General features: G+C 38.1%; 1 long non-coding RNA gene across 1 annotated transcript; it reads left to right on the top strand.

Annotated features, from left to right (window-relative positions):
* Positions 1–1,234: 1,234 nt before the first annotated feature.
* LOC116224550 lies at positions 1,235–2,095 on the top strand. The gene is made up of 3 exons (XR_004165632.1): positions 1,235–1,245; positions 1,614–1,745; positions 2,077–2,095. It is a non-coding gene; the product is annotated as an uncharacterized LOC116224550 (long non-coding RNA).
* The last annotated feature ends 8,177 nt before the right edge of the window (positions 2,096–10,272 follow it).

Below are 10,272 nucleotides of genomic sequence, written 5' to 3'. Positions count from 1 at the left end.
AAGCTCAACCGTCCCATTAAATATGGTGAGCCCATATTTAGCTCATATTTGTAGCCTACTTAGCCTTGTCATTGTTTGTTCAGAATGAATTAATTTGCAGCCCATAAAATCCTCACTTAATGTGGTCTAAAATGAACGTTTACTTGCAACATAGTTTGTAATTCTATTAGGCCCACTTGATTGAAAACAAATATTTTTTTTGCATTTTGGGTCACTACAGCTTTGTGATGTCAAAGTGGGGTCACAAGCCAAAAAAGGTTGGGAACCACTGTGTTAGAGGCATCTGACTGAGGCACCAAAAACTAAACGTACTGTTTTGAAGGGCCACCTGGTGGTGGTGCCTTGGGTAAGCCTGGATCAAGTTGACAGCTTAAAAAGTCTGTGGTCCCTACATTCATGTGGCAAAATTTCAGGAGGGTTGAATGAAGGCACACTGATATTTTGAAGGCGATATCCTAAATTTTTTTGTCTACATTAAAGTAACACTATGGAGTTTCTGGAGCCGCCAGGTAGGGGGCTACTTTCTGCTGGACTATTCAGTAACTTATTTGCTTTCTTACTTTGTCTTGTGTTGCACTTGCTTGATGTTTGACTGATCACTTATTACTAGCATCAATGTCCAAGCTATGGGAAATCTAACAAGCTAATGAGATGTCTTGCTAACGGCTAAACTTAGCGAAACCTGTTGAAATGATCTTTGTTGATGACAAACTAGCGAGTCAACAACTTTCCTAACACAGTCAAACTTCAAGCAAGTGCAAGTAGCCCCCTACCTGGCGGCTCCAGAAACTCCATAGTGTTACTTTAAGCCGTAGCTCCTTGACACTTTAAGAACCCTATGATTGTATTTAAATAAAGGTTGAAAAGAGTGAAAAAAATGATTTTTGCCCATGTTTGGCATATGTGTACTTTGGAAAAAAGTTTGGATAAAAACGAAAGGGGTCATGTATCAGCCCTTATGGTAAACTGCTTGAATCTCATGTGGCTCATAAAGAAACCTGTACAGTTATAGAGTAACACAGGACATAATTTTAAATGGTAGACATTGAACATTATCATTTAGTTTGATTTTGTTATTATTATTATTATAATTATTTATTTTCTATTTTTGTATTTGTTTATACTGTTGTATCCTTTTCTATCTCCTACTATTGTCAACTCTGAAATACCCTTTCTCTCTGCTGCCCTCTACAGGTACAAACATGTCAGAAAAGATGTCCGGTGAAGATCAGGCAAAAGGGAATGGTTAGTTCCACATTGAATTTTAAAATTGATTTATTGTTTTATAATTGTTTTATTCTTATAGTGTTTTGTATAAGACTTCAGGATGGAAAACTTTTTAAAGCAACAGTATGCAAGAATTTAACACTTTTATGCTTTTATAAATAACTACCTAAAGTTTAATTAATTTTAAAGGTATATGGTCATGTGAAGGACATATAAAGACACCTATTGCTCTGGCTAGCTGCCAAGGCTATGCACTGTGCAGTTCTGTGTAGACCAGCCCACTATGTGAAGGTGCACGAACAACCCATTTTTACAGAATGACATCGAAAATCATACCACCAAAAGACACTAGTTATCATGCTAGCAAGGACTTTATTCTTCCCCAGATCAGAGTTCTGAGGAAGCAACTTGTTGCCAGTTAACCGTGGATGAGATGGGTCTCCAGAAACTGAAGTTAACCATCCTGGCCGTCCTCTGTGTCATCCTTGGATCTTTTCTTGTGGCTTTTCAAGTGCTATGTGAGTGTGTTTTTAAAAAGTGAGGGCTCTCTAGTGGGTTCATTAGTGTGCTACCAAATGAGAAAGTGTTTATTTTATAGTCGGTTGAAGGCTGAAAAATCCCCAAAATGTGTCAACAATATATAAATACTACCACCATATAACATGTTAGTATTTCTGTGATAGGCAATTCTGAAAATGACAGGATAACACTATATAAATTGTTAGTATGTCAATTGAAAAATCATGATTCGAAAATGTGTTACATACACGTAGATCAAAATCACAAAACATAGTTCATGACAATAATGATTACTGTGATGATAACACAGCACCCTTGTTCTGTTTACAGATTTTTTGAGGGTGGATATAACAGGTGAGTTAGCATGAGTGAGTTAGCATGAGTGAGTGAGTTAGCATGAGTGAGTTAGCATGAGTGAGTGAGTGAGTTAGCATGAGTGAGTTAGCATGCATGAGTGAGTACACTACATGAAGCTCTTTGTCTGTTTTCTGCCACAGATGTTGAACACAAGTTTGAAATACTGAAGGTAGGATATGACAACATAACGACTGAGAAAAAGGCTTGTGAGTTTGAACTTTCAGGTAAGAAACGTTAAAAAGATAATCAATCTGAACCACAAACCTTTTCTTCAGTGTTGTCCAAGTAACAAGTTTGCATATTTAGGACATTTGTCCTTAACTATACAAGTAGAACAGAAGATCTGCCACATTTTCTTTACTTTCCAACAGGTGTTAAAGAATAGTTAGACTTACTGAGGATGGAGCACGCCAATGTTACTCTGGCTTTACAAGCTAATATGTCAGATGGGGAGAAATGCACAAGCACTGTATTTCAATAGACGTGTTTATCATGGATTCTTAGCTGAAAGTTACATTTACATTTCATAGTGATAGCTGTCACCAATTTTCTTTTTCTTTAATTTCCTTACACAAGACATTACACAGAAGTTGGGAATGCTGCAGGAGGAGTATGATAATGCCACTGCCATGACAAGGACTTTGGAGGCTAAACTTACAGGTAAAAAGTCACACATCTGGAGATATTTCATCAGGATTTAATATGGATAGCTCTACAAAATGTCAGTCAAATATCTGGTACTAGCTCTAACTCAACTAACTGTCTACTAACCTATAACTAACGTGAAGCTAACCCTACTCTCACCACTCATACTCCAACTCTAAGTGTGTAACAGTCATTTGTATCTGTCAACTTTAAGATAAAACACCTCCAGCTCCACACACTCGTCCCCAACACCCCACCATTCCCTTACCTCTCCACACTTAACACTAACCCTCCACCACACACTCATCCCCAACACCCCACCATTCCTTACCTCTCCACACTTAACACTAATCCTCCACCACACACTCGTCCCCAACACCCCACCATTCCCTTACCTCTCCACACTTAACACTAACCCTCCACCACACACTCATCCCCAACACCCCACCATTCCTTACCTCTCCACACTTAACACTAATCCTCCACCACACACTCGTCCCCAACACCCCACCATTCCCTTACCTCTCCACACTTAACACTAATCCTCCACCACACACCTGGGACTGCTTATGGCCCATCTGTCAAAGACAATGGCCATTACGTAATGTGGCCCTGGAATGTCTTTGTGGCCCTCTACCCCCCACAGATTTTCTTGCCACATCATGACCCAATCGCCAATAATTACAATCCCCTTATCATATTAATTGCCCTCATTTGCTAATGGAACATGGGTCATCCACTGGTTGATTAGGAGCTGAACCTCACTCAGAGACTGAAATTTGCAAGATTTTAGTTATTTTCTCCTTACAAAGTGCTAATTTCTTTGTTTGTTTTAAACTGTTTTTATTTGAAAAGTAAAAGATTCAAGGGTTCGGGAGGTGTTATTTGTATGACTCTAGGACAAAAACTCTTTAAAGGCATATTGACAACAAGTCCAAAATATTCCTCCAGAGGAAGCCACCTCTCAGGTTCACCTCAATAAGTTATCCCATTGCAACTGTACTGTATGTTTGCATGGAGGTCAAGCATTTATAAGTTAATATATAATAATTTATAACTATATGATTTTTTTTTCTATCTCACAGTCAGAGCAATATGACACTCAGCAGTGACAGACTAGTTTAACTTAAAAACACTTTAAACAATAGGCATGACATCTTCATCATGGTAAAGGTAAAAAAACACAATAATGCTGCAAGGAGTAGGCCGTAGTGCTGAGATATAATAAACCAGAGTGTGCACATTTGTAAACAATTACGTTGCATAGAAATTGACAAAAGGTATCTTCCATTTTCTGCCACAGATGAGTTTGCAACACTGAAGGTAGGATATGACAACATAACCACTGAGAAAGAGGCTCTAGAGATTGAACTTTCAGGTAAGGACATGATAACATCAGACATTATATTTTACAGAGAAATGTCCCAACTAAAACCTCCCCTTCGCGGTAAATGACACCTTATCAATAACTGCTCAAAACAGCAGGCTCTGCCCATCTGCACATAGTAATGAAACTACATGAAGCTCTTTTTCTGTTTTCTGCCACAGATGTTGAACACAAGTTTGAAACACTGAAGGTAGGATATGACAACATAACGACTGAGAAACAGGCTCTAGAGATTGAACTTTCAGGTAAGAAACAATACAAAGATGATAAATCTGAACCACATACAATCTGTTGTGATGCTAATGCCTGTCCTCTAATGAATTGTGGTTCTGTGCCTTCTTTCCGGAGAAACAGATCACAGTTATGGTTCTTTTCCTTAATGGTACCTCTGCCTGGGGATGGCCAGCCTTTTTGGAATAAGGAAGCATTTGGTGCAATACAATATCAGACATGCTTGTCACATAGAAATAACTGACAGTGAAGTCAAAATGTCACTCTTCAGAGTCAACATGACCCTGAAACACACAACTCTGGCCACATGCTTGCAGTAATGAAGCTCCAACATGACCCTGAAACACACAACTCTGGCCACATGCTTGCAGTAATGAAACTCCATGAGCCTAAGAAACCTTTCTCTTTTCCTCCACAGACATGAATCAACAGTATGCCAACTGTACTACTGAACTGTCAGGTACAAAGTCTCCCACATGAACATATTTCATCATACATAATATTTGGTATAGAGACAGTGCTTAAAATCTGCCATGCCTCCTGATGGGAGTAGGCTGTGAGCTTCTGCCTTACACTAACAAGCACAATGTACCGTTGTCATCTGTGGTTGTTTTTAATGTGTTGTCATTGTGTGAACATACCTTTTATAATTTTCACATGTTTCGACAGAGGTATATTCATTAATATTGGTCTACTATGAAGACCATCTGCACACCGTTTTCTTTTTTTAATGTAAACATGCCTGATTCTGGGAATTATATGGTAAAAACTGTAGGCTAGTAACATTAGCTAAAGTTACCATCTGAGCAGTTTATTGAGGGTTTCCCAGTAATGGTAAGAATGCCTGAAAAGTGGTACTGTCATGTGTAATACTAACTAAAGAAATCCCAGGGTCAAGTGTTCTTGTCTAAGGCTACTGAATGTACATTTATTACTTTTGCTTCTGGTGCACAAAAGTACTGAAAAAGCAACAGGTCTGTCCAAATTACTAGTATAAATTAGATTGGGTTCAGGGTCAAATTGCTAGTATAAATTAGGTTAGGGTCAGGGTCAAATTGCTAGTATAAACTAGAAAATGCATTTCCTGAAGGAAATACCAGTGCATGAAATGCAAAAGTTAAGAAAGGAAGAAGAAAAGAAAGAAGTGAAAGAAGGAAAGAAGAAAGGAATGAAGAGTGGAAGAAGGAAAGAAAAAAGGAAAGAAGAGTGGAAGAAGGAAAGAAGAGTGGAAGAAGGAAAGAAAAAAGGAAAGAAGAGTGGAAGAAGGAAAGAAGAGTGGAAGAAGGAAAGAAGAAAGAAAAGAGTGGAAGAAGGAAAGAAGAGAGAAAGAAGAAAAGAAGAAAGGAAAGAAGAGTAGAAGAAGGAAAGAAGAGTGGAAGAAGGAAAGAAGAAAGGAAGGAAGAGTGAACAAGAGTGGCTATGGATAAAGATATAGAGAGTGAAGAGGGAAAATATTGAAAGCAGGAGAGAAAAATGGAGTGAAGCAGAGAGATGGAGTGTGAGAGAAAGTAGACTGAGAGAGATAAAGAGAAAGATGGAGAGATGGAGAGAAGTAGAGTATGGAAGGTGTCTCTTAATATTCCTAGTTATACAGTTGAATGGAGAGGGACAGAGAGAAGATGAGCCTTGGAACCTTGGCGCAGGTGTCAGTGAAGCACAGGTGCAAGCCAGTTTAATGACCCTATTATGATGTCATAATGGCCCAATGTAAGTCAATGGGAAAATTTGTATTAGTTTTTCTTTAATATCTTAAAAAGTATAAAGTTCAGAAAAATACATAGCATAAGTGTCCTTCACAAGATCTACGCGACAACGTTCAAACGAAGTTTCTACGTTAAGCAGTTTGAGCTGAATTAAGCGCAGAAGTCGGTAAGAAGAAGAAGAAGAAAAAGAAAAAGAAGAAGAAGTATAAGAAGTTTAGGAATAACAATACAGGGCATTTCATGCACTGTAATTAGGTTAAGGTCAGGGTCAAATTGCTAGTATAAACTACCGTAAATCCTCAAATTGTGGCAGAGGTCCTTTATTTACTTAGGCTGCACAGCGCACCGGCATGTATTTGGGGCAGGCTTGTATTAGAGGCAGGCCTTTATTTCTGACTTATGTTCTGTTATAGAATTTTATTATTTAAATCAAATAATGGGCATAATTACAGTAGGCTAATTGCATATTTCATTGCATATGTGTTAAACACTTCCTGCAACCATTTACCGGTAGGCTACCGGTAGAATGAAACCAGTAAGCCTATAGGCTAATCAACTTTCTATAGGCTAACCATTTATAAATTATTCAGTAAAAAACCATAGTGTCAATCTTAAGAGAAATCGTTTATTGCAGATCTTTTCCAATGCCAAATAAAAAGTGTATCGCGTAGCGCTTTATGTGCAGTGTCAACGTAACAACGAAGTTATGGTCTCCACTGTCAGTCATGGAGGAAAAGATTTCCAAAGCTTTGTTTTTAATCATTTTTCTAGACACTCTATTATGTTTATCGCGGACTGAAAAAAATCTATTCGACGAAGCTGGTTTCCATATCCAGGCTAACTTTATTTCTACCTCCACCTGCTAGTCGGGCTCTGGTCTTTTTGGCTGCATTCAGTTCATTATTTTGCTTTGTTACGTTCCGGCCGGCTCGTGACCGAAACAATAACGCTTGGAGGCAGATGACAACGGGCTTCTACAAAAGTAACGCGTATTTATTTATTCCATACAATCCATAACTTGACGTGTCTAGGGGTTTGACGTCTGTACGCTGAGATAGTCAGCTCGAGAGAGAGAGAGAAAGCGACAGGTGTCCACTGGTCCTTTATCCTCCACACCTCCCCAGGTGTGGATAATCAGCCCATTAATGACGCTCATCGTCCCCACTGTAGCCTGCAGGCCACGCATGGCCACTGCAATGTCTGCAGGGGTGCAGGGGTCGTAACATGCTTCTTCCAGTATCAAATTCGTCCCGGGTCAATGTCAAACTGCTTTGCTGCTTTTTCTCCCGAATGTTCTTCAGCCTACTTCAACACCTTCTCTTTGAATTTAATTTAAAATTTTCGCCTTGGTGCCATAGTCTACTGCTTTATGATCCCTTCTGGAAAAAGTAGCCTAGCCAACTAAAACGTTAAAGATAAACCACAGTAGGCATTACGGTAGTTTGTGCATTTAGGCTAAACAATAACCAATTGCCAGACGCGCCTTCATGAACAATAACAAATTTGCCTAGTAGGCCTTACGGTATTACGAGAGATTAGGTTTAGGGTCAAATTGCTAGTATAAATTAGATTAGGTTCAGGGTCAAATTGCTAGAGTAAATTAGGTTAATCTTACTTTTTCAAAATCCAGTCAAAGACTGTTACCCACCTAGTAATCCACTAATTATGAAAATATATGATGTTTAAAATCTGTTTCATGCCTATAGATTCATCTTTTAATGGGATAGTCTACTATTGCTTTCTTCTCTTTCAACAGAAACTGAAAAGATGTTAATTGAGCAAAAAAACAGAATTGATAATCTCACCAAGGAGAACACAGAGCTGAAGACTGAGCTACAAGGTGAGATTTCCATACATCTGTGGTGGACTGGAGGTTCCTAGACCTTCTCTTCCTTCTGGTGCACAAAAGTACTGAAAAAGAAACAGGTCTGTCCATATCAGGTTTTGACCATGTAACAAGAGGACTACTTATCAGTATGATTGTAGTAATAGCTATCTTTCAGTCAAAGTAGCGGTATATACATACAGTATTTCAACAAATCATGACAAAATGCCAGTTTTGCTGGTTATTATTAATTGCATTCCTTTAAAAGGAGTGAGGAAGTGTGCTGATGACTGGGAGTACTTCAATGGAACATTTTACCACTTCTCCACTGATAAGAAGACCTGGACTGAGAGCAGAGATGCCTGTGTGACTATGGGAGGACACCTGGTCATCATAAACAGTCAACAAGAAATGGTATGACATATTAACCCCTTAAAATATGTCATGGTGTACTATCTAACTCTAATGTACTAAACTCTAATCAGTAGTGGCTGGTGAACTCATTTTTGGTGCAGTAGCCCCCTGTCCTATACCTCCAACATACCTGAGAGCAGCAACTGTTTACTTGTTTACAAGTGTGCAGACCATTTGTGTGAATGCTAGGATGGCTATTGCATATACTGTATATACACAGCATTTTTTGCATCATGTGTTAAACACTAGGTTAATTATGCGTGTCTCCGAGGGCCACTCAAGATCATTTCCTTACCTGATATAACATCAGCAACAGCATCCTGTTTTAAAATAGTACATTATTTACATCCAATTTGTAGAAATTATTCAGAAGTCATTCAGCAATTCCTGTTCTTCCATTGACTGACATGGCTGAGTAAGCAGGTAGCAGAAATATGTACCAGTAACCAGTCAGATCTGTATGAAAGCAAATGATGTGTTCATTACTTACAAGTCTGTAGTCATCATTCACTAAAGTCATTGAATATATCAGTTTACTTAAGTAGAGGTCTAGGTTTAAGTATGAAGCAGACATGTTTAAGAGGCAATAAACTATTCATCATTGGGAAATGGTCAGTGATAGTTATGAGTGATACATATTTTAGATTTTACTGGTTACATACATATTTACGTATGTATGTAAGGACTAAGGAGGGAATATGGCTTTTGAGTTGTAAAACTACTTTGTTCCTACCCCGACTGCATCTTCTTCTTAAACATATGACTTTGATGCCAAAATTCCCTTAATCAAATCAATACCATTTAATGCCAACATAACCTTAGGTTTGTGTTGAGCCAGGGTACTTTACCTTAATCATAAATAAATACATTATTATGCAAAAACTATAAAATATGTTAATTTCAAAAACTAAAACACTGAAAAGCAATATGGTCTAAAGTCCTGGATATACACCAGTTATTTAGTAATACGCAGTTACAATGACCTATTTGTGACTATCAGGTATTCAGCACATTTCCCTGTGTGGGATCAATAAAGGTCATCTTAGCTTTGGTTGACTAATACATTTTCTACATGAATATATTACAGCAGTTTCAACCTCATGCCCTCTCATGTGATACTAACTGGATATCCCACTCTACCCGGAAATGCAAACTATTCAACAGATGCCAAATCTGATTGTTCACAATCTATGAATTTAAAAAATGCAGCAGAGCTTTGAACTAAGGGTAGACAAGCTTTAAAGACTAATGTGATTGAAATCAGCATGATGAAATGGTTGTTGCAGTAGTCATCATTATGTTGCTGATCAAGATCATGAGTGATATTTCTTACATTAGGATTTCCTGAAGACCAAGGGAAGAGGACACTGGATTGGTTTAACTGATGTTCATGAAGAGGACAGCTGGCGCTGGGTGGACAACACACCCCTCACAGCCCTGAAGTTGGTACAATCCAAACATATTTACCTTTGTCACTGCATAATGCAATTAACAGACCGGTACTCTACAATAAACTGTTCCATCTCTTAATGTATCCATTTACTGATTGCTTAACACAATAATGAACTGATACCTGTTACCTGATGGGATGTATAGAGTATGATTACCATTCATCACATGTATTTGTTTACTGAACTCTATTTGCTCCTCATTCAGGTTTTGGGGAACTAACCAGCCAGATAACGCAGGTCATGGAGAGCACTGTGTTATGATTGATATATACCAGAATTGGAATGATGTTTCATGCCAAAGTGAATTTAAGCGAATCTGTGAGAGTAGAAGCTGTAGGATCTGAATTTAATTTCTATTAAGTCAACTTCAATGTATTGATGAAAAAAATATTTAAAGACATTTAAAGGTGAAAATGGTGAGGGATAGTGGCGATTTATAGACAATGGATTTGAATCTCTTTTGATCAGATTTTCTTTACATCAACATATTTTAATAGAATTAGCTAAATGAGT

Source organism: Clupea harengus, chromosome 18 (genome assembly GCF_900700415.2).
Source record: "Clupea harengus chromosome 18, Ch_v2.0.2, whole genome shotgun sequence".
Lineage (NCBI taxonomy): Eukaryota > Metazoa > Chordata > Actinopteri > Clupeiformes > Clupeidae > Clupea > Clupea harengus.
This window is presented reverse-complemented; position numbering and strand designations above follow the sequence as displayed.